At 38.6% G+C, this 23,716-nt stretch overlaps 1 protein-coding gene across 6 annotated transcripts in view; it reads right to left on the bottom strand.

Moving 5' to 3' along the window:
• Positions 1-23,716, bottom strand: part of Nlg-5 (neuroligin 5) — a 355,394-nt gene that overhangs the window by 209,682 nt on the left and 121,996 nt on the right. For 4 of the 6 annotated variants that reach the window (XM_072003816.1, XM_072003811.1, XM_072003814.1 and 1 more), the window contains exon 1: positions 21,274-22,745. The exons of the other annotated variants lie outside the window; for them this stretch is intronic. The gene's annotated coding sequence lies outside the window, so the exon portion shown is untranslated. Of the gene's footprint in view, positions 1-21,273; positions 22,746-23,716 lie in introns of those variants that run through there. 6 annotated transcript variants of the gene reach the window in all.

The raw sequence follows: 23,716 nt of genomic DNA on the forward strand, positions 1-23,716 counted from the left end.
ATTTTGATAGATTTGCAGCGACAATTCGAGGAATTTATTTTAATCGAGAAACTCGAAGGAAGGTAATTAGGAATAAGGACATTACGAGGAAGGTAAACATTTTTATTTCTGAAAATCACGCAATCGTTTTAAGAGAAAGATTTCAATTTATGCGTTTTAACCAATTTGTTAAAAAATATTGCCTAGCTTTAAAATTAAATAAAACTTTCTTGCAAGCGTATCTTTTTCCGTCGCGGAGAAAACGTCTGGTTGGTCGGTTTACAGGAGCCAGTCGAAGCGGCTGAGAAACGATGCTCGACAGCAGTTTCAGCCGCTGGTAAACGCAAAAACGATAAGAAACAGGAGTAGTTCTTGCGATCAAAGCCGCCCTTTGCGCCTTTTTGGGTTTGAAGGGTCAACTTTTGACCCGGAATTCAAAGAGACACTCGGTTCGCTGGATAGATGGATTCTGTCTGTTCTTGTTTCTTGTTTACCGTTCGTGGCTTTTGATATCGCGGATTGGAGATCCTGCAAAACCTTTAGACATCTCACTGAGGAAAAACGTTAAATTTTACTTCGTCGATTTATAGATATCGGTGGCTGTAAGTTGTTCCATCGCGAGGACGTTTAATTAAGTTGCGATGGGTTTCATAGCTACTTTCAACGATCTCTGCCTTTTATGGTTGCTTTTAAAGGAATAATGAGTTTAAATGTGAAAGTAAGGCGAAGAAATACAGTAGCTTAGAGATGCTGCTTAAGGATGTTTTTAATTTCAGAGTAGTCGAAGAACATGTATTTGAATTTCTTGTAAGAATAATTTTAAATAAATTTACTACATTAATAAACAAGAATAAAAGTCATTGACAAGAGACACATACGATCGGACGTTTCGTATAATATTCTAGATAGTATAATAAATAAATTGTATAAACCGTATAAAGTAAAATATGAAGTGTCAATTACATCTTAAAAATCGATGAGTCAAATATAAGTTTCAATATTCGACTCGTCCAAAAGCTTCGAAATATTCCATCGATCCTTTCTATCAAAAATTCTTTTTGTTTCTCTAACACCCGTTCTGTATCAAACGCGTTCCATAGCCATTCATCAATATTCCTTGTGTCCGTTCATATTTTGCTTTGAAGTTTCCATATTCTCCCTCCAGTGAAAAATATCTGGCTACTTTGGTATTGAATCACATCCAAGAATCCGACGATTCCACGATCCGAATCCAACGAAGAACCATTCGACTTTTCCCGACCGTTTGATCGATATGGCTTTTGTAACCGAATACTCGCTGATCCGTAAGCTCCTTATTACTTCCATATAGAGCGTTTCATGGACGTAAGTAGCTCGACATTAGAAGCAGACCCTTTGAACCGTGCAATTAGGAGAAGGCAGACATTCATGTACTTCCTGGATTCATCTTTAACTTATCTCATATATTTTTCCGTCAAGTGGTCGATCCGTATACTGGTTTCGCGAATCTTTTGCGAATTCAATATCCCCCAACTTTTCTCGAATATAATACTACGAACGATGAATTTTTCAAATTGAATAACGAAGTTCCTTTCTGTCCAATTACGTGCCCGATTTGAATATACCATATTCTTAATCTCTCTATTTGTGATTTCATGATATATTAAACCCCTCTTACAGCTATCTCTAGGATTTTTCTCAGAAAGGAAGGAAAAATTTCTCCGTAGGAACTCTACTCTTTTCAACTATGCTCGAGCGCTTTTTACTATTAATACACTAATTATGCCGTCGATTTATGCATCCATGAACGAAATTCTCGAAAGATCATCCTTATTAAGCGTCCGTTCACGAAACGACCTCCGCTGAGAAATACGTTATACCGCGGCAAAGAGAAACGACGAAACTGGAGGCACAAAAAGAAAGAAAAAGGAAAAGGCACGGTCCAGGAGAGCGTTATTCTCAGGCGTGCAACTGATATGAATAATTAATGCGGTGTGTTCGTTCGGGGATGCGCGTCCTCCAGGGCGAGAAGAAGCGTTACCCGTACCGTGAAGAAAAAGAAAAGCGTAACGCGCGGGCTAATTGTCCTATTTAAATTTCATACGACGCGACCGCGTCGTGTATTTGCAATTGAAATTATTTTATTGCATAGGGAACGATACATGGGAACCAAGCGGCGCTGACCCCGTTGTCACTGACCGCCGAGAAAATTAATTCCAATTCTCTTATCGTAAAGGATTCCTTCTGAATCTTGGCATGGTAGATGGTTCACTTGAGAAATAAATAAAAATGCAAGAAATAATGCTATAAGTCGTGTAGGAAGCAAATGATGGAGGTTGAAACATACGAGGCGAAGAAAATGGCGGAGCGAAGTAGTTGGAGAATAAAATGAAAAAAATTTCGATTATTTACGAGACTATATTATCATTTATTTATATATATATTTTTCTATACATCTTTAGGTTTTTCTGCTAAGTTATTAATGAAAATGTTAATTAATTTGAAAAATGAATGTTAAGCAAAATTAGAAGGTACATTTTTTTTTTATAATCGCGTTCCGTAAAGGACTTTCTATTCGATTATTCACCGAGTACAATAAGACACCCTGTAAGTGAAGGAATCGATTACCAGTCTGAAGCTAACTTAACAGGAATTTCAAAGGGAAATCCTTTGGTGGCGACTGCTAGGGCCGCCACCACATCAAGGAGAAGCGTCAATGGACTGAAAGGTATAGTTCACCAATACCCACGTAAATGAGTACTTTAATTGATGAAGTAGATCAAATAAATCTTTCGTTTGAAAGAACATCGTCCTTTCGATGCTTCCTTATAACACGTAACTTAAACATTACTTTACATGATTTTATTTCGACGGAAGATTTGGATCGGAAAATGAAAGACAGTTCTTAGTTATAATTAAACGATAAAAGAACGCTCTTGTTTCGTCAAATGATTTGAAATTTCGTAAAAAGTTTGCTGCGAAGTGATTTTGCGATTCAATCTCAGAATTTTATCGCTTGTAAATCGAACTATTTTCGACACCTGCATAACACAACGAACCTGCAAGCAGCCACTTTAATCACAACGACCACTTTCACTATACTTCCTCTAATCCCTACAAACCTTCCCATCGCGTTTCCCTACCATCCAAATTCAATGTCTACCCTGTTTCTAACATACGATTCTCAGAGTGCAAGAGCTCCTTCAACACGCCCCTCGAAATCTTCTAAGCACTTCCTCTAGCGAAATTCGCAAGTTCGCGATACGCAACCCAGTTCTCGCCTGGAATAAACTTAGCCATCCGTCAAAATCAGGCGGAGCAAACGAAATTAAGCTAATTTCGAGTAGATTCGAGAAATAGAAAAACGAAGAAAATAGGGAAGAGGGAAAGGAAATAGGAAAGGGATACGTTTCGACTCTGGACGCGAGTCGAGGCAGCCAGTAGCTAACGAACGACTGTAAAAAAACGAGACGTGGCGCGAGTTCGAAGCTTCCTGGCACGAAAACCAGCTTCTCTATCGTCGACCGACGCTTCACAAGCTACCACTGACTCGGCGTTAATTGACATTTCGCCCAGCAGATAAGCCACCCCCGCCACTCTTTGTTGTCCTAATCACGAGACCGGCCACGTCGTTGGTCACGGCCCTCTTTTATTCGCGAGTTCGTTTATTATGCTAATTGCCCTCACCGAGTGGCTTCTCTCTCAGAAAAAATCAGCTGGTTTCCCTGGCTGGCTTCAAACTCATTTTTTCCATTCTCGGTATCTCTTCGCGCTGTCATCGCGGTTGTCTTGTCAGGTTTTCGTGTATCTTCATTTCTGTGACGCGCGTTAAAGATTCTGCAGAATGCAGACGATGCGACAGTGTGATCGAAGTATCTTGAAACTCGCTTCTTTTACTATTATTTATTATAATTATTCGTATAAATTATTCGTATATTAGAAATTCCTTTCCAGGTATTCGAGTTGTTTCTTCTCCTATGGATATCTATCCGAATCGTTTCAATGACTTCGCATAAGTTTCGCGAGGAAAAAGTCAATTCACGTTCGTCGAGAGCATCGAAGATAGTTGGACGACTATCGCAGGACAAACATTCTAACAACGCCAGTAGAAATCGAGTGAAACGCAACTTTCTCGTTTCGCGGAAGTTATTCCTGCGACCATGGATCGCGAGGACATTGTAATTCGAGCGTTCCCCTTGGTGCAAAACCATCCAGAAGCGATGGTAGATGAACTCAATTTGCGGTATCAGCAGCAACGAATCGACCGTTCTACTTCTATCGGACTCTTCCGCCGCTTTTTCACCCCGGACATCCTATATATTGTTGATTACAAGTGCTAAAAAGAATTTTCTCCGTGGAAAATACAAAATATCAAGTTCTATGGATTATCAAACGTAAAACTAGAAATCATAAAGATTGTACGAAAACATCGAAAGCAATTTTTGAAAAAGTTTCAAGTTTTAAAACGAAAATCCTAGAAACTGTAAAAAGGACAAGGATCCTAGTTTTAAAAAAGCCAAATTTCAGGGGTAAAAGCCGCGAACAATATACAGAGAAATATGGAAGTTAATTTTTCGGAAATTTCCAGGCTAAGTTCTGAGAACGAAAATAAAAAGAACGAAATTGACTTCCTTAGAAAATAGCAAGCCCCGCGATAAAAATTCTAATCAACGTTTATACGGGCGTTTCCTGCGAACCCATACGACCCGACGTAATTGTGTTTGACTGTTGTTTATGATCAAGTAGTTACGTTTAAACACCGAAACGAGATATCGCCAGAGGCGGAAAAAGTGATCAGTCGGTATTAGAATCTCATTTCCGCTTGATGTCCTAAACAATACGGTTCGAGTTTCACAGAGAATGGACACTCAAATTACCGGGTGTCACACAGAGCTATCATAGACGTATAATAGGGGGTCTTGTCTTGCATGATATAGCCTCGCGTGCTTTTCACCGGTAACGCGTGTCGATATTTCCGCCGCTTGATCTCGCGATCCGAGCCATAAATTAATCTCACTTATCCAACCCTCGTGTAACTCCATGATCCAACAAAATTACCAAGAATATAAATTCTCATAAAATCGTATTCTATGTTTCTCAGCCGTTTGATATAAATTTCAGTGGCAGTTGTATATCGAGTATTTCTCTAAAAATGTCTAAGGTCAATTTACGCGAAAGAAACGTATTTCTTCTTCTTACATATTGGTAGAATTTTAATTGTTCTATTTAAAGACAATTCAAACTATTCTCACCGCAAATGAACATAATCGCCGTTCTGTTTGAACTTTCGTCAACTACCGTGCTATTATTACTTGATCAACTGCTACGCTATTACAAGTAATCTACCATTGTGTCGGTGGCAATCCAACTATTACAATTTCCAACAATTCTCAACAGCTAACAAAGAAACCTGAATGATTACTGTCATTCGTATAAACAGAATAATAACGCAATTAAAGTACGATAAATAATGCCAACGAAATGAACATATTTTATTCGAGTATTTCTCCAGGGAGCGCGTAATTTCTTCTCGATAAATTCATCGGGCGTTCGTACGCGACACCAGAATTTATCTTTTTCTCGTCGATGATGCGTTTAATCAGGCATCGGCCATAATATGAATCGTTAAATTTATTTTCACGCATATGATTTAATTGCACGTGAACCAGATCGACGTTATCGTCGCCCCGCAGCTCCGTTCATGCTATATTCCTATCCACAGCGCGAATTCTCTTCGTGTATTTTTGCTAATTAATTTCCGTTTGTTCAGGAAACACCGCACTTTTATTCGCTGTATCTCCACCCTTTGCATATTTTCGTAGCCGTATATTAAAATGCCTTTCTTTATCCTGACCGTACAATTTTTTCTTTCTCTCCCACTTCTTTCCTTTTGCTTCTTTTATCCTGGTTTTGTAAGCGAAAAATATCGAAAATGGTATATCAGCTTGTTAATTATGTATCTTTCTTCGACGTTTATGGAACATGAATTTTCATTTGGAAAAATTGTGGTATTTTAAATTTTTCGGATAGGAAATTATCGGTAATAAAAGATCGTACAAAAATTTGTAACAGTTATGAAGCTTCAATGATATAATTATCCCTGTATTTTACAAGTTTTATAACTTGCGATTCATAATTTTTAGCATTTTCAATTCAGAATTTTTGTAATTCCAAACTTTCGCAATTTTTCAACTCACAGCGTTAGAATTCTCAATTCCCAATTCCCAATTCTTACCTCCCATTTCACGCTTACTATAATTTCCAATTCACTATGTTTCTAACTTAACTGATATCTAACTTTTCCAGTTTTTAATTCCCAACTTTTTATTTCCATATATTACAATTTTTTTAATATAATTTTGCATCGATATCTTTTCTTCGTCTCTGACTGCTGTGGATTCCTTTCGTCTTCGAAGAATCTTCGTACATCGTAAACTGATCGTATATGTTCACCTGCAAATTGTTCTCCCAATTTTTCAAAATCATCGAATTTCGACAAATCCCCAGAACCTTGTTCCATATCTGCAGGCGAATTTCAAATGAAATCGATCAACGAGGTCGTAAGATTTACCGCCACTCTACATGTAAGTTGGTCGAGATGGCAGGAGAATAAGGCGAACTCGTCGAGCACTTCACCACTCTCGAAGAACAATATCCCTTTGGTGCCATCTCACGAGCGACAACTTTCACGAATTTCACAAACATTCGTAACATCAAAGACTCGTGAAGCTGACAGTCGGCTCGAGATGTCGTATGTAAAATACATTGACTCGGTATCCATGGAAAATATTATAGAAAATGAATTAATTCTTAACCACGTACTCTTCGCGATCATAGTTATTTTCGTGTTCAGTGCTGTGCTCTGACGCATTCATATTTAATTCGAGAGAAATGGCCGCGTGCTCGCACGCACGGTGTTTACGACGAAAAAGGGAGATTGAGTCGAGATAATTAAAAGCGAAGTGGCGCGAGTCAATTAGTTGTGAAAAACGAAGCTCTCGCGGCAAGAGAGAACGCAGACCCGCTTCTAACGTGTGCCTCTTTATTAAAAGTCTTTGTGGTGCCGAAGCGGAACTGCACGCAAACTAGTCGACTGCCTTTCAATTTCAATGTATATTTCAAAACCGGTGAAAATTCCACGCTGCTCTGTTGAAAACTCCGTTTAATAATTTAATATTTTAGCGCGCGATGAAGCGATTAGGACTCTGCTGAGAGAATAAAGTCCGCCATTTAGGCGAGAGTTTTTATTTTTTGGTATTAACACTGGTTCGTTGATTAATTCGATTTCAATTTTGACAATATTCGAGACAACGTTTGAGAAGAGAGAACACACGCCAGATGGAATATGAGGATGTCTGAAAATGTTTTAAATAATAAATAGCTCGTATATATTACATCGGAAATTTTGTTCGCTTCTCTCGTGGTGAACAATTTTTGAAAACGTTCATTCGGTTTATAGCTGCGAGTTCTATTAACAAAGAAGAATATTTAAAGATTGATTTTATGTTTAGGTATTGTGTAAAATAATTACTCTGGGATAATGTGGTTTCCCGTGTTCGTCGTTCGAGCTTAAAAAGCTAAATTTAAATACGCCACGAAGCAGAAAATGCGGCTTTCAGTGATCGATCGTACCCGAGACAGATAACGCGGAGCTTCTAATTTCTGTCGAGAGAGCAATTTCACGTGAAGCGTCTTTTTTTAAGTAAAAGTATGACAAATGGTATTTCAAGATTCGAGAAACTCTACTTACATCCGAACATGAAAGTATTTATACGAACTAAATTCAGATATCTCGATGAGAAGAGCGTTCAATTTGTATGGATCGATAACACGTTAAGATGCCACTTGTTCCGCAACAATAACCGAGTCACTTGGTCTCGGAAAGTGAGTCAAGAATTTCTAAAAAAACTGCGCTGTTCGTGTCGAGGGTCGCTAAAAGCTGTACCGAACTGGTTAATAATTAGTCTCTCGTATGCAGCAAGTGTCCTTAGTCTATTTATCCTACTTTTAAGAAACAAAATTCAGCCGCTGTAAACTCTAAGGGGTTGAATTTTTAAACTCCAAAGAGTCCAATATTTAACCTGGTAATCTATAGCATATTCCAAAGTATCATCTTCTAACGGATTATTCAAATATTGAAATATTCACTTCGTATTTAAACGATAAATTATCTACGAAACATTCAACCACTCAACGAATCTAATCGACGTAATCGATCATGTTTTTCCACCACGATCAAACATCTTCGTCAACGAGTTACGAATCTCACGCAATCTACGTATGTCGTTTGTCTGTTTAAACGATAAATTATCCCTTAAAGCATTAACAAAAATTCAAATCCAAATCGACAAACATCGTTCTTGATCCAGGACCAAGTGGGCAGCATAAACGAAATAAGAATTTACATACAACGATAACCTATCTCACGTTCGAACGATCAATTATCCAAAAATTTGAACCGCTCAAAAGCGTCGAGACGACAAGATCCTGCAAGTTGAGCCTGGAATCAGCGAAGCGTGTCCGAACGACACGATCAAGATTGGCTAAAAACTACGCTCATCTGGGCAAGTGGTCCCGGATGGTGCGAGCGTTGAGCCGCGGCCAGACTATTCGCATTATCCGTCCGTGCCGTCAACAAATATGAAGTTAACCGTTGACGGGGGCGTGTAAGACGTCTGTCGAGTGTGCAGCAGGGAATCAGAAAGCTCGGGGAGTTCCTCGTCCTCTTTTATCTCCTCTTCGCCGTCCTGTTCCATCGACCTAGTGCGCCGTGTCGTCGCGGCAAAAAGGAAGGAAACGTGCCAGCGACCGGGCACAAAGACAACTTTGCCCCTCGAGGAGAGAGAGTAAGACAGATGAAGGGGAAGGAGACAGGCTTTTTTTCCCTCTTTGAGATCTTATACTTGTCCCCGGCCATCCCGGCCTTATTAATAAATCATTATCGTCGTCGTCGAGGTTGCCACTCACTCGGCTTTTTCGAGAGCAACGAGACATCGTTTTCGTGCCCCTTTTAAAAGGCGAATCCCTCGTCTCCTCTTCTCTCCTCTCCTTCCCGCTGTCTCTGTCGCTGTCTCTTTTACGCTATATTTTCTTCTTTTTCCATCATCGTGCCTTTGCGCACGCGGAACCCCTTTACACTCGACGTTCAATTATATTCTCCGCGCCGATGCTATCTTCGTAACTCGCTGCCAAGGATTTTACACGCCCCGCAAGGTGTCTTCAACTTTCCCGGGGACACCTTGCGCGGTTTCTACGGGCTTACGGATACTTGTTAGGGAGGATTAGCGTCCCGTGAGATTTCTTCTTTATCTTTGCGCTTTACGATATTTATCGGAAATTAATAGCATTTGGTGGGAATATCAAGCGTTACGTGTACACGTACGTATGGATTAATTTTGATTAGTTTATTTTAGTATTTGGAAGTATTTTATGTTCGTGTTCTTTCTTCAAAGTTTACGATTCTTCCGTTTCTTATGTACTGTATTAATTTCGACATTGTCGAGTACGATAACTTGCCTGTTTTCATACAAATTTATTTATTTTATTCGATTCAGTAGTGACGTGGCTACTGACGCATGGATCGGCCGTACGAACTAAATCACGTATGAACAATTTATAGCAAATTAAACAAACTGTTTCCTAGATGTTTTTTATAGAATTGAAACTTTCTCTTTATGTAACGTTTGTTGCGAATAATTTTATCACTGTACCGCCAATTTCGTCCTCTGTATAACATTGTAGCTTTCGTTATTTAAACGTATGACAAACGTGAAAATGTTAAAAAAGAAATAAGAATCAGAGGGTGAGAAAGGTGATACAAATTTTAGAAAATAAAGTAAAAATTTAAGATAAATGCAAATGCTTGAAAGTATAACACGAAGAGATACCTGTACGCAATTCAAGCGTATCTCTCTAAAATAGTATAAACGTCTATTCCTACCCGTTGGAATATTATCGCAATTCATTCAACTCGCAATTAACCATAATTACCAAAGAAGAAACTGTTACGCTCGAAAACATCGTTGGTATTACGCCTCCGCTACTCGAAAGCATCGAACAAAGCGGTAAATTAAAGCGCAAGTTTTAATATCTGGAAATTTTCAGGTTTCTCGATGACCGTGATGAGTTATGGTTGCGTGGATGCATAAATATATTTGCCAGCGTCACGGATAAGCCTCTCTCAGCCATGAAAATTAGCCATGAAAATTAAAAGCCAGGAAATTTTTCGAAAGCTTTGCTGAACGTGATATTAGGCTTTTGTTTTCAGTCACACGTTTTATATTTAATATCTTTCAAAGGTATTTTCTCGTGTTTTATACAATTTTCCATGTTTTTGAAACTCTATGAGGTATAATACAAATAATTCGGAAAAGTCTTTAACGATCGATATCGAGTAAAAGTTATTTCTTATAAAAATATGCCATGGAACTGTCGCTTGATACACGAAATTGATTCCAAAATCAAAATATCAAACTAATCTCAGGATATATATCCATTTATAAATCTGTCACAGATGAACGAAAGTATAAATCGTGATGAAGAATAAAATTTCACCAAGTTAAAAGTATATATCGTGTATACTACGGTAAATTTTGAAGTAAACTTTCAAGCAAAAATGCTTCTATTTTGTCGTCACTCCCTGTTTATGACTATACATATAATACTAAATTATTCACACACAAACTCTTTCTCTGTCGATGGAATTCTTGTAAAAGAAACGCTTTATTTCTTCCTCAGACTTTTATTAGCAGCGATTTGTACCGTGGTGTCTTTCATACCGTAGCCACTGTACGTTACTTGTAGGTTCATAATTTTCAAAAAGAAACCACGAAGAAAATAATGTTCAATCTCCTGATTTACACACGGTACTCCCCCGACGAGACTGCGATGGAAAGTAACGGGAAAATTTCGAAGTATGAAGAGAACAAGTCTTAATTTATAGTCATAATATCCTTGAAATATCACTCTATCTGAAACTCGATAATGAAACACCATCAGGCAGGCTGTGCCAACGCGATCGCAACCACCAAGTAACACGATATCGTGTGCCGGAGCTCTTACAGAAATTGCGGCTTGAATATTGCAGCACGCAACCCTTAAGTTGTCGTTATAAAATACTTTCGGAACTTCGTGATCCATCGTCTGCCGGAATGAAACAACTTTTTTGTTTGTTGAAAGTGGACGTTGCCGAATAAACGCGACTTTTGTCAGCATATAAATCAGGTTCGTGCATTGACTTTTTCGAGTTTTCGTCCAGCAAGACCAAAGATAAAACTTTACCCATAATCCATCTTCTTTTCTGTGTTTCTTTTTTCTTCTTCTTCTTCTTTTTTCTCGAGGAAACTGTTTTCATTGATGATAAGAAAATTGATATTATCTTCAGAACTATTTCATGAATTTTTTAAGCGGTACAAAGGGTATTGTATGTTGTATTTATTAAGTTCAAAAGTTTCTGATTGTAAATTCACGACCTGGAATTTGAAAGTTCATAGGTTACAGGATTCCGAGTTACAGAGTTAGGATTATAGGGTTACAAGTTACAGCGTTTAGGGTTATAGGGTTTACAGTTACGGAGTTTAGGGTTATAGGGTTAAAAGTTATAGAGCTATACTCGCAGGACCAGAATTATAAGGTTCAGGTTATGAAATTTAAAGCCTTCGAGTTCAAAGTTATAGATGTTACAGCTGCAGAGTATGCAGTTACAGAAACGAGATTTGGGAGATTCAAAGGCAAAGAGCGTAGTGTTACGAAATGTAATTTTACGAATTACAAGATACTTCTTCGTATCTAAAAAAAAAAAAAAAAAAAAAAGAAAAAAATCACCTTGTATCCAAATTTTACGAATATACTTTCCATTACAATAAATAAAGTCTCTAGCCATTAAATTGTGATATTAACGAAAGTATTCTTGTCACACCTCAGACCGTATTAAAATATCAAACACCATCACAATTTCCCTCCATTCCAATTAAAAAAAAAAAGATTCTAAAGAAACAGATTAAAAAAAATTCTAGAAATTCAAAAGAGAAAAACGAAGGAAATCGACTAATTTCACTCGTACGTCTAAATAAATATATCTTTGCGTTAAGACAAAGGTGTAGCTCGCTTAACTAGCTGGACAGAGTGCAGCGAAGCAACTAACCGAGTCACGTTGTTAAGCCAGCAAAATCCTACTCGCAGCTAAAGTCCGCGCGGTTAAACGCGTCTTTCCGAGCTTTTGCTCGTGGTTTCCTCTGGTCGAAGGAACGCGAGATAAAGCGTGGCTATCACGTGGAACTGCCTCCCTTAATTGAGACAACGAAAAACGCGCAAAAAATTCGTTTAACGAGCGGTCAAGGGCCGCCTGTCGAGACGTCGATTTCGAACTGTCCCGACGATATTTATTGCACGACAGCATTTTCTTCAGGGATTAGAGCGCACTCGAAAAATACGTTTTAATTCATTTTTCGTGATTACCGAGAATTCTGGATTAAATTTGAATCTTGAAAGGATTTTCTGTCCATCGTCCATACTCTGTCCTATTGACGCGTGCCAATGTTCGCGAGCACGAGAAATTTCATTTCCCTCGATTTTGTATTTTAAGAGAAGGATTTTGCTGATCGGCCGTGTTGGAGCGAAGATATTTTCAATTATTTCGTCGTTTTGTTCGTTTATTCCAAAACATTTTCTTCCAGGAAGCTTCATATTCTCTGGTCTACTGTTTCATAGAACTTTTTTCGTCCATGTCGTTTGTTTGACGATATTTCTGCCCCGACAGAAATTAACAGATTTGATTTCTGAACCAGTCCTTTAATTAATAATTTATCTTTACAGCGAATAGGGGTAGAATGACGATGAACGAGATGACAAAACTGTAATATAAAAATAATGACAAATAATAATCGATTGCGATTAATCTGTGAGAATAAATGAAAGAGAATGATAAATCAAATGTAATCTATGTACGAATAAGAGACAATCTACAGAGAAAAGTGACTCAACGTTTTGAAATTAAGTCGGTATAGAAAATCGTAAATATTTCATCGCGATAGGTCTTGGTGTAATAGCCTTGGTGGCTTTAAAATATTCCCTAACGCAATTTCCCCCGACACGTCCCAGTACCCCAGCGGTTCACACCCTCTGGAAAAAGGCAACAATATCTATTCTCTATTTCGCAAAACCGACAACACCAGGATTCCGTGGAAACGCAGTTATTCAGTCAGCGATAAAAAATCAATTTCCCTTCCATTTCTGGGAACGCGGCGAACCTATAGTCAGAGATCGCTGCAATTTGTAATCCCCATTTTTCTCCCCCTTTGTCGAACGTTGACCAAAGCAACGTGCTACGCACAGGGGAAAAAACGGTTTGAGAACAGGTTTGAATATGCTGAACGATCGAGTCCTGTGTTTTCAACGTTTTAATAATAATGAAGTTTTAATGGCGTGGAAATTAAATGGTCGGAGTATTTTAGAATGTGACAGGGGTGAAAAGTAGATTAGACGCGTGATCGAGGGTTCGTTTTTGGTCGAAATCTGTCGATTTTAGAATCAAGCGAGTCAATTTTAATGAAATTAATTAATTACAATTTTTGTTAGTTGGACCCAAGTTGTTTTTTAATAATTTTAATGAAAAATTTATTATTTGTAATTTAGTATCTAGAAAATAAAAGAAATTTTACGATCGGAAAGTAGTACTTCTAATTAGAGTCTACGTAATTTTTAACTACTTATGTATACTACACAAATTTTTGTGGAAGAATAGAGGACAGTATCTTCTTCGCTGTATTGTCGCAAATTGCCAAAACTAATATTTAAGAGGAGACACGAACCAAGAAATTCTTAAGACTTTCCACTATCATTTTTCTTAACAAGAATTTAACCATCTAGAAACTTCGAGAAAGAACATCGAATTCCAACAAGAACACCGAATAAAGCATCGAAAGAAACAAAGAATTAAGACGATAAGTAAAGAAATGTAATAGAAAAGAAATTAAAAAATGCCAAGAAGGAACACTTTTAGCATAATATTTTACGCAACCCTCACACATCGTTCAAGTTTCTAATTCTGCTCATATTTCAACGATATCTTGGTCGTTGAAATTCGTCGAATTTCTCGAATCGAAAACCTATTATAAAGCTTCTTCTTCCGTTGTGCGACACTGACGAATGTTCGTCTCGTGGAAATTATCTTGCATAAACTCCGCACCTGATGTTTCCCGGTACGAACGGTCCAAGCGTCTCGACGCCGTTTTTCCACGTCCATATCCATTTTGATCACGAGGAGAACAGGCCCGGATACAAGAGATGGACTCGTTTTTCCGCCTCTAGGCGACACCTGCTGCATTTCTCGGAGACGTTTCGTGGATACAGCGAGGTAAACGAGTTCTGTGATTCCGTCGAGTAAATGGGATGTTCTTTGGCCTTTTCGGGCAACGTTTCACTGTGGTTGGGGATTTGTGGAATTTTGAAGGCAGAGGTGGGCGAAAGTGAGACGTACGAATAAATTGCGACGCTTGGAAATTTCACGTAACGCGTTGCGGTGAAATTGGCCGGATTCTTTATCGAATTTTCGTAAATCATTGCGACCAATTATGGATATTTCTTATATAATATCGAGACGGTGTATCGCTGGAAAACATATTTTAATTTCCCTATTATTTTTTAGTGAAATACCTAAAAATTTGTGTAATTTTATAATTTTTATAATTTGCGTATATTATATAGTTTGTCAGTTATTAGGGTGAAACAGTTTGGAGTTTATTCAAGTCATAGATTTAAATCTTAGAATCTTATCTTGAAACTTTTCCGATTTGTCCAAGTATTTTAATTATAAATGGATATTACTTAATTATGAGTGACATTGTAGGCGTTCTTTAGAGAAAATCTTCTTTCAAAAGAATTAAATAAAATATCTGTTTAAAACTTGTATCTCGAACGAAGACTAATTCAATTAAAATATTTAATCCTACGAAAGCCAACCCTTAAATTATATGACTCGAGTTACTTACAGGGAATAAAGAAATTCTGATTTGTTATAATTTTAATAGCTCTTTTCAATACTTGGAACGAACAAACGGATAATTTTCGTGGACGCCAGGCGAACGTAGATGAAGCTAAAACGAAATTGATGTGTTTTAATGAAAAACAACAACGATTCGGGTTTATCTACATAATTAATTCACTAATTTATACTGTCTCGTACATAGGAACTAATTCGTACACAATAAATCTTTATTCGGCATAATCAAATCGACAATTATGGTAATTAGATCACGTATCCACGGTTTATTATTCTCCGTTTAATCGTTATAACGTATGCACGGATCAAGCGCGTGAATATATATATAAATCGATGTACAATTGCGCACGAGTAAGTGTACGATAGTCTGTTTCATCCGTGTCGAATTAAACTTTAAACTTTGTTCAGAAATTTATCAACCGAACGTGTAGAATTTAATTCGATGTCTGTATCGATGTAATATTATTAGTTTACGATGTTCCACTTTGTACACTCCACCGATTTTCAATTACAAATTACAAAATTGTAAAATTCCGAAAAGTGTTCGTATTTACGATTCACAATTTACCATTTATCAATACTCTAATACCATCAGTTACCAAATTATTGTTTAAGAAGGTCCGTAATCATCGAATGTCGTATTTTAACGACAAAAAATTCGTAGAATACGCGGAATGTAATACACAGAAATGTATAAAATATTCAAAATACAAGGACTGCTGTAATATTTGATAGGATGAAACTAATCACAGCCTGGGTCCGACCTTTCTGATTATTTCCTCAGAAATATGAATTTGCAGAAAAATCTAGTAATCGCCTGTATTCTTCGCTAAAAATCCAAGAAAATATCGAATAATCCGACGTGTAAGACGCAACGTGTCTCTGAAGACACATGACAGCGATGTTTGCATAAAGAAAATAGGATTCTTCGGCGACGAAAAGGCTGGTTTCCCGCGAGGTTAAACGACGACGTTTGTTCAACGAGCGAGCAGCCACGTGGCAAGCTCGCGGTTGACATGGAACGAAGAAGAGCGCGGTATCCGGCCGGCTTAATTAGGGAACACTCGATCCCACGGTGAAGCAGTTGACGTCTGTGCGACGATAATGAAAAGCTGACTGGTGGCAGCGATATCAGCTTCGTGTTCGAGCCACGGCAAGATCGCAGCTCGCTCGTGAGCCCGGGATCGCCGGGAAATTGGCCGCGAACTTCACGCTGCAGCTCGTTGAACTTTCCCTTTGTCGACCGATGACACCTGCCAGCCACCGCTGCCTCGGTCTGTCGGCTCTCGAAATCTTGTTTCGAGACAAGCGGAACCGAACTTTTCCTGGGATTTTTTACCGAAAACGACAGACCGAAGCACGATCAATTTTTCACGTTGATAATACGGTTTTAGACGATTGGAGAAATTTTATCTGCGTATTAACACGTTACGTACGGGTCAAGAGATATCTCGTTTTTAGCAAATCGAACGTTATGGCCGGGTCACGAGATATCTCGTTTTTATGTTTTTTCGACTGAATCGGTGACTCAAGCAACCAGAGACAAATGTTTTTGTTATGTTACCAGGGTAATGAAGCCTTGCGCACTCTTGTGACAAACTATTAGCAAAACAACTGAATGTTGACTATTCCAAGCATGTAAAAACAATCAGTCAGTATAGCCAGTACATCGGTAGATTTGCGCCGATGAAAAATGCGCGGGCCCTTGGAGCGCGTTGAGCGCGCAGAACACCGTACGCAATGTGTTAAGAAGCTCTTAGCTGGATCTAGGTGCGGTGAAAGCTCGTTGAATTTTCTGTTCGTTGATTTTTCAATTTTTTACATTTATATCGACGCGGGTTACGTGGTCGTAGTTTCGAAAACAAACGACTTGCTGCCGTAAGTTGTATCGGTACATCCTGTTCTTGAAGAATTAAACGAAGTGTCGCTCTCTGATAGTAAACGAAATCACTCGTTGTATCGAGTTCCGATATTATCTCACGAAAATCAAACCGATACTAGCTGGAAGCACAGCTCGATTTCTCTCGATTCGCGAGACACGCACGATCACAAACATTCTCAACCAGTTTCATTAAGACCAGTCTCGCTCTAAGCCACGATAATTTCAAAGAGCGTGCGCGACGAGGAACGCCACTGTTCAAGCGTTAAACGGAATAAAAGCGAAACGGCGGATACATGCAATCGATAAGCAGTCACGGAAATTGAATTGCTGGATTTTGTATTCAGAGACGAACGAACTTAGCCGGTCGGCCAGTTTTTCCGATCGACCGATCGGATCGATTCAACGACGGTCCACCAGTATGTAAGTGTAGTATTGCAAGATAAAAACAGAAAAGAATAAAAGATAATTGTTGAAAATGACAACGTGAGTTCGCGTTCGCCATCCATACGCAGATGCGCTAATTAAGATCAATAGTAACTAGAACATAGTTCTAGATATAATCGATAGATTTAATCGATACATTTAAAATATTCTTTTGTTTTTTATCCCTAGTCCATGTAAGAAAGTGTAATTGTTGAAATGGTCACCGCTTCTAAGAAAACTGTACATCTGATCTTTTTAGTTTTCTCAAGCACTGAAGCCATCGACAACGTATAGACAAAAGACTGGGACGAAGGCAGACCATAGACAGTAGACAGGCGACGGGGTTTTCAGTCATAGGGTGACACTACTAGCGTGCGGATCTGGACCAGCTCAAATTATATTCCTATTTGTACTTACACTTCTGTATTAAAATATATTTTCTACTTTACAATTTATCCACGCGTTCCTCTGTTCATACATCTAATAACCTCAACAGTAATCTTCAACTGTGTGATATTGTTGAAGTAATCACCACTTCTAAGAAAACTCTACATCTGGTCTTTTTAGTATTCTCAAGCATTGAAGCCATCGACAGCGTATAGACGATAGACTGGAACGAAGGCAGACCATAGACAGTAGACAGGCGACGGGGCTTTCAGTCATAGGGTGACACTACTAGCGTGCGGATCTGGACCAGCTCAAATTATATTCCTATTTGTACTTACTTCTGTATTAAAATATGTTTTCTACTTTACAATTTATCCACGCGTTCCTCTGTTCACACATCTAATAACCTCAACAGTAATCTTCAACTGTGTGATATTGTTGAAGTAATCACCACTTCTAAGAAAACTCTACATCTGGTCTTTTTAGTTTTCTCAAACACTGAAGCCATCGACAACGTATAGACAAAAGACTGGGACGAAGGCAGACCATAGACAGTAGACAGGCGATGGGGTTTTCAGTCATAGGGTAACACTACTAGCGTGCGGATCTGGACCAGCTCAAATTATATTCCTATTTGTACTTACACTTCTGTGTTAAAATATATTTTCTACTTTACAATTTATCCACGCGTTCCTCTGTTCATACATCTAATAACCTCAACAGTAATAAAGGTTTTTCGGCTCAAAACGGTGTGGTAGATTTATCCAAAGAATAAAATAATTGCTATTGCGATCCTACGTCTAAATACAGAAATAATAACAATAACAAAAGTTACACTATTATTACGACACATCTCCTTCTTGTCTATAAATTCAATTTTTGTCAAGAAACAACTACGAATTTCTGCCACCCCCGTTGTCACACGTAAACCACTCTATACAAATTGAACGAGAAACTCGACTTCCATTAGAATCGACGTAGTTTCCCAACTTCTACCTGTTACTCCTTCACGTTGAAAGAATAATAGGGAAATATGACCTTTCTTTATCGTTGCCGCGGTAAGAAGCATCCCACTGCTGATCAGTCGTGAAGAAAGTCAACCCCGTTCAAGAAACTTCCTTACGAGGCCAATAGAAATTGAAGAGAAAATTAGGAGAGCAGAAAAGTATTCTCCGATTTTGGGAGCGACTCGACTGGTAAACAAAACTGTCCCTACATTTTTGTTTCCAAATGCATGTGGTTATAAACGTATCAAAATTTGTCATTTCCATTTTCGTGTCCACGAAGAGCATAACGTACTATGGATATTAATAAGATAGCGAAATGGACGGCTTTGTAATTTTATAAAAATGTATTTCTGTGAGCATATGAATGGACAATATTTTCTAATTTTCTTGCTCATACGACGCAATTAATAATTTCGCCATTGGGAAAGCAACGAAGCAGCACAAAGGATCAACGCATAATTTCTTGTAAAAATTCCACGAATTTATAAAAATGCACCGACATCAGAGTTTGAATAAACGATGTTTCCTTTGATGATCATGTTCAGATGTAAACGAATCTCAATTTAAAAAGGTTTCGTTATTAGGAAAAGAATGAAATAATAAAAGTAGCTGACTTGCAATTTCTAGGAAAAGTTCATTACATTTGTAAGAGCACTCTTCTGTACATACGTATGAATGCATGCTATTTTTATTCATATTTAATTTCAGATATACGTACGTGAATCTCGTTTGTAGAAAAATTTCGTAGCAATGAATTTTCATTAAAATATGATTAAATATCATCCTTTCATCTTTATCTGTCAAAGGAAACATATTAATTTCCATTAATTGAAATATAATTATGTGGAGGTATGAAAAAGTTGCGACGTAATAGTTATTACCGGCTATTATCTTGAATCTTTCGTCTTTTTGAAATTATTTCTGATTCTTGGAAGAAAATATAAATTAATATTTTTATTTTATGCATTAAACAGGTATCGTTCATAAATTTTAATACTCCAAACAATTTGGAGAAAGCCAGTATAAATAAACTTTTAAATTCTCTATAGATTGTATTATTTTACTGATATTGCAATTAAACTGAATTTATCAATCAAGCAACTAATTTGTCTATGGCAATTTGTATTTCCTATATTTGCCAACCAAGTTAAAAAGCTGTTATCGATTGCAATTCTTTTATCCATAGTTCAACGAAATTCTAATCGCAAAAAGTCAACCCTTCGTACGATTTATTCGGCACAAAACAAAAACGATTACTATTCGGAAATACGAAAAATAAACTCAAACAACTATACAGAATGGCCAATTACCGTTTTATACAAAATTCACTGTTTGATTATTCCACAGCTGGGTATATGCATTTTATATTTTATTCCGATCGTTCTAAACTGAAATTGGAATGGACGTCGATTTACCAGATTTTAGTATTTAAATAATCGTGGATCCATCGACGTATCTGCAAAATCGTAAAATTCGCAGGAACTTGGAGTGTTTCGGCGAATCCACGTTGATGAATATCGGTGCAATTGGAAATGACATAGAGTTGTTTGTAATATGGTGGAGTTTTGATGCGACTAATTTTAAATAAATGAAGCGAATCAAGCAAATCGTGTCGCACCAACACTTTGTAAATGATTAATTTTCACTGGGTGGGAAAGGACTAACGTTTTAATCATATTAATTACGATTGCTAATACATCGTAGAATTACCGTGAATTATTTGCAGTATATCGTTTAAAATTAATTAAAATTGTTTTAGTTATTTATACCATAGGAGAAGGTTAGATTGAAACTTGAAACACGATCGTTAGCAACGATGGAAATTACTAGATTGAATTACAATTCTCGAAAGATAATTAAAATTTTGGAGATTCGTATTGCTGGATGGAGGGTGGGTTAAATAATTCGATAACGGAAAATGTAATTTGCGATATGGAATTTCAAGAAAGGTTTCTATCTCTACTGTTAAATATTTCTATTAAGAAATCAAATACTCGTGAATAGTAATAATAATAGGATAATTGATACAGAAGATTGTTTCAAGAGCTGAAATATATTAAAATATAGTTAAATATTATAAAATTATGAAATTCGAATCATATCAAATTCGTTTTTAATTTATCTCTTAATTTATATAAAACGATTTAAAATTGCTTTTTTAAAGATTCAGATTAATACATTTCCAACAAATTTCTTTTTTCATTGATAAATCCATTTCTGATATTTAAACCAATCACACCATTCAAGGAACGAAAATCGTTTAAAGGTTCGATCTAAACCTAAGCATTCTCTCTCTTCATTTAAAAGTGCAACTCTTTTCAAACGTGAATTAATATCACGAAGAGCAAACTTATTCAAATACCTTCAGTGACAGATTAATCAACGAAACATCAGTCTGAAATAGTAAATTATCGTTTTAACATTCAATCTACATCTCATTCTGCAACAATTCCAACATTTCTAACAAATTCTCTATCCGTCAAAAGATTCACATTCGATATTCGAACCAACAGTCAAAATTATTATAAAACACAAAATTTTCCAATTACCTGTAACGATAAATTAACCACGAAAACATGAATGAAAGTAGAAATTAACTGTGAAAAGAGGAATCTTACCGATCGAGTATCGCAAACAGATCGTCTTAGTCGAACGTATCCGTTCCTCGTGCTCGTGATAATCTGTTGTCCAAAACGAGACAGGGTCCCGTTTCTATTCACATGCGGAAACGTGACAAACACCGCCACTTCCCGTCAACACTCGCCCCCGAGTAAACAAATCGCACCACCACGCACCTACACACACTACATCTCTCGTTCCTTTTTTTCTTCGAGAACCGTGGCTTGCGACGTCCGCCGACCAACTGAAACCAACACCTCGTCGCACGTTCGTCCGCCACTTAATTTTCCCTGACCTGCGTACCTCGCGAAAATATCATCCAATCGGCTCGATCACTCGAAAACTACTCCATGTATCGCCGCTCTATCCACATGCGTCAATTTCCCTCAAACACGTGTGCACTTTATGGGGGATTAACCGCGCAGGGCATGAGATTTCTTTTCAGGCAAGATGAAAACCGTTTAAGCTTCTATTCACGTCTGACCAATTCCTCTCTTAACTACTTTCGTTAGTTATTTAGTTATTATTTTACACTTGCAACGTTCTCTTGTCAAATATTTTCGATGGATATGGTTGCCGAAATTCAATAGCAACTTGAGTTTCTCTTCTGTTTTTTGTATATGTATAATTGTCTCTTTTACGAGAGTCTTCTTACCTTTTATTTACAGCGTTTAATAGTTGTTATTTCTTGGTAAACATAGTTTAGTCGACTGGAATCACTGGAGAAATCAGTCATTCACAGAAGAACATATAGTACTGCTACTTATGGTACCAGAGAATAATCCAATAAATATTAAATATTCTTGTCTTTGATAACATACTATGGTTCCCAATAGACGTCGAACGTTCCCCACAGTTCCTCGCCAACTTCTCGAAACGGAGTCCCGAGTCAGACCCCCGAGTATCATCAAACATCCCTCACATATCGTCCCACCAAACACGTCTGCAACTCACGTCGTAAACCAACTGCTATCACTCGGAACCACAATGCTTGGACGTCCCACCAACCAGTCACGAGTTTCTCATACACGAGACTCGCGTATCAACTGGCCAAACGATCCATAAGATCATCGTCCTTTCACGTTCGTTCACGTTTCACAATCGTGTCACAAAGGTTGGAAAGGAACCACAGATTTTAGAGACGGAAACATCTTGAACGTATCTCAAGGCATCAGGCAATTCGATCTTAGTTTAAGCGAAGCCAGGTCAAACCAAGCCAAGCAAAACCGAGCTAGACCATCCAAAGAATCCTGAATGGAGAACGGAAAACGGTGATCGTGGCCGATTTTGGGATAAATCGAGTGGTCCAGGTGAAAGTGTATTCGACGAGTCGCGTGACGGTTGGCTAGCACGTGACACGACGTGGCCGTGTGTGACGTGGAGACGCGGAGGATAACGGCCACGTTACACCTGCTGCCAGTGCCACCCGGTGTGACGTTCTGGCCTGGTCTGTGTACCAGGGTGCTACTGGGGATTGCCGTATGCTTGTTTTTGCAGGGCTGCCAGCGGCGCGCGAGCGAGACCTCGTCAGTGGGGGTGGATGAGAGAGATAGGAAGAGTCTGTCTGTGGCGAGAGGAGCAGGGACACGTGAAACGAACCGAGATCGACGGTTGGCGAGCGCGACGGGGATGAAGATCGGCGAGGAACAGGGATACGAAGAGATGGTCGACCTGCGAGAGGGACAAAGAGGATCGCACGTAGGGGAAATGGACGCGGTGGTGGTGGTCAACGAGGAAGAGAGACGAGCCTAAGATCTAAGCTAAAGAGAGACACTTGATTGAACAGCTGAAAGTAGAGGGGCGAAAACACAGGAAAGAATGAACTGACTGTGCGATGCGACACGAGAACACAGCCTGCTAGGTTGCAGAGGGGAAACGCTCGTGGGAACGAGACGGAACATTCGTCTCACCCCCACCAGGCGAAGCTCTCGCCTGGTCCCGACGACGACGGTCCTGCCGTTGCGACGGCGCACCGCTTCCAAGGATCTCCGTCCTTCTTCACCAGACCACCACTCCCTCCATTCCTCTTACTGTGTGTGCTAGCCCACCCCTTGAACGCGCCAACTGCCCCTCCGCCTCCACAACCCCTCTGCCACCGGATCGATCCGACGTCCGTCCGTACGTCCGTCCGTACGCCTCGCCGACAACGCGGCTTATGCTCGCGCGTACGCGCCACGCCGTGCGACCGTGCCGGAATCCATCGGGTTAACTCGCGCCGATACAGAAGCGTATAGAAGTCGGAAGGGGATGAGGTTCGTCGAGAGGATGTAGAAACGGACTTGGTTCAATTGGGGAAAGAGAGAGACAGGTGTGGGGGTGGTTGTTTGGTTATTGGTGGTAGATTTGTATATGCCGTGTTACCGAGTGTCATACAGGCCGATGGCGAGATTTATAGACATAAACATTCTGTTGCAGCGTGATCGCTACGATGGGTCGATTTCT

This window comes from Bombus fervidus, chromosome 5 (genome assembly GCF_041682495.2).
Source record: "Bombus fervidus isolate BK054 chromosome 5, iyBomFerv1, whole genome shotgun sequence".
Lineage (NCBI taxonomy): Eukaryota > Metazoa > Arthropoda > Insecta > Hymenoptera > Apidae > Bombus > Bombus fervidus.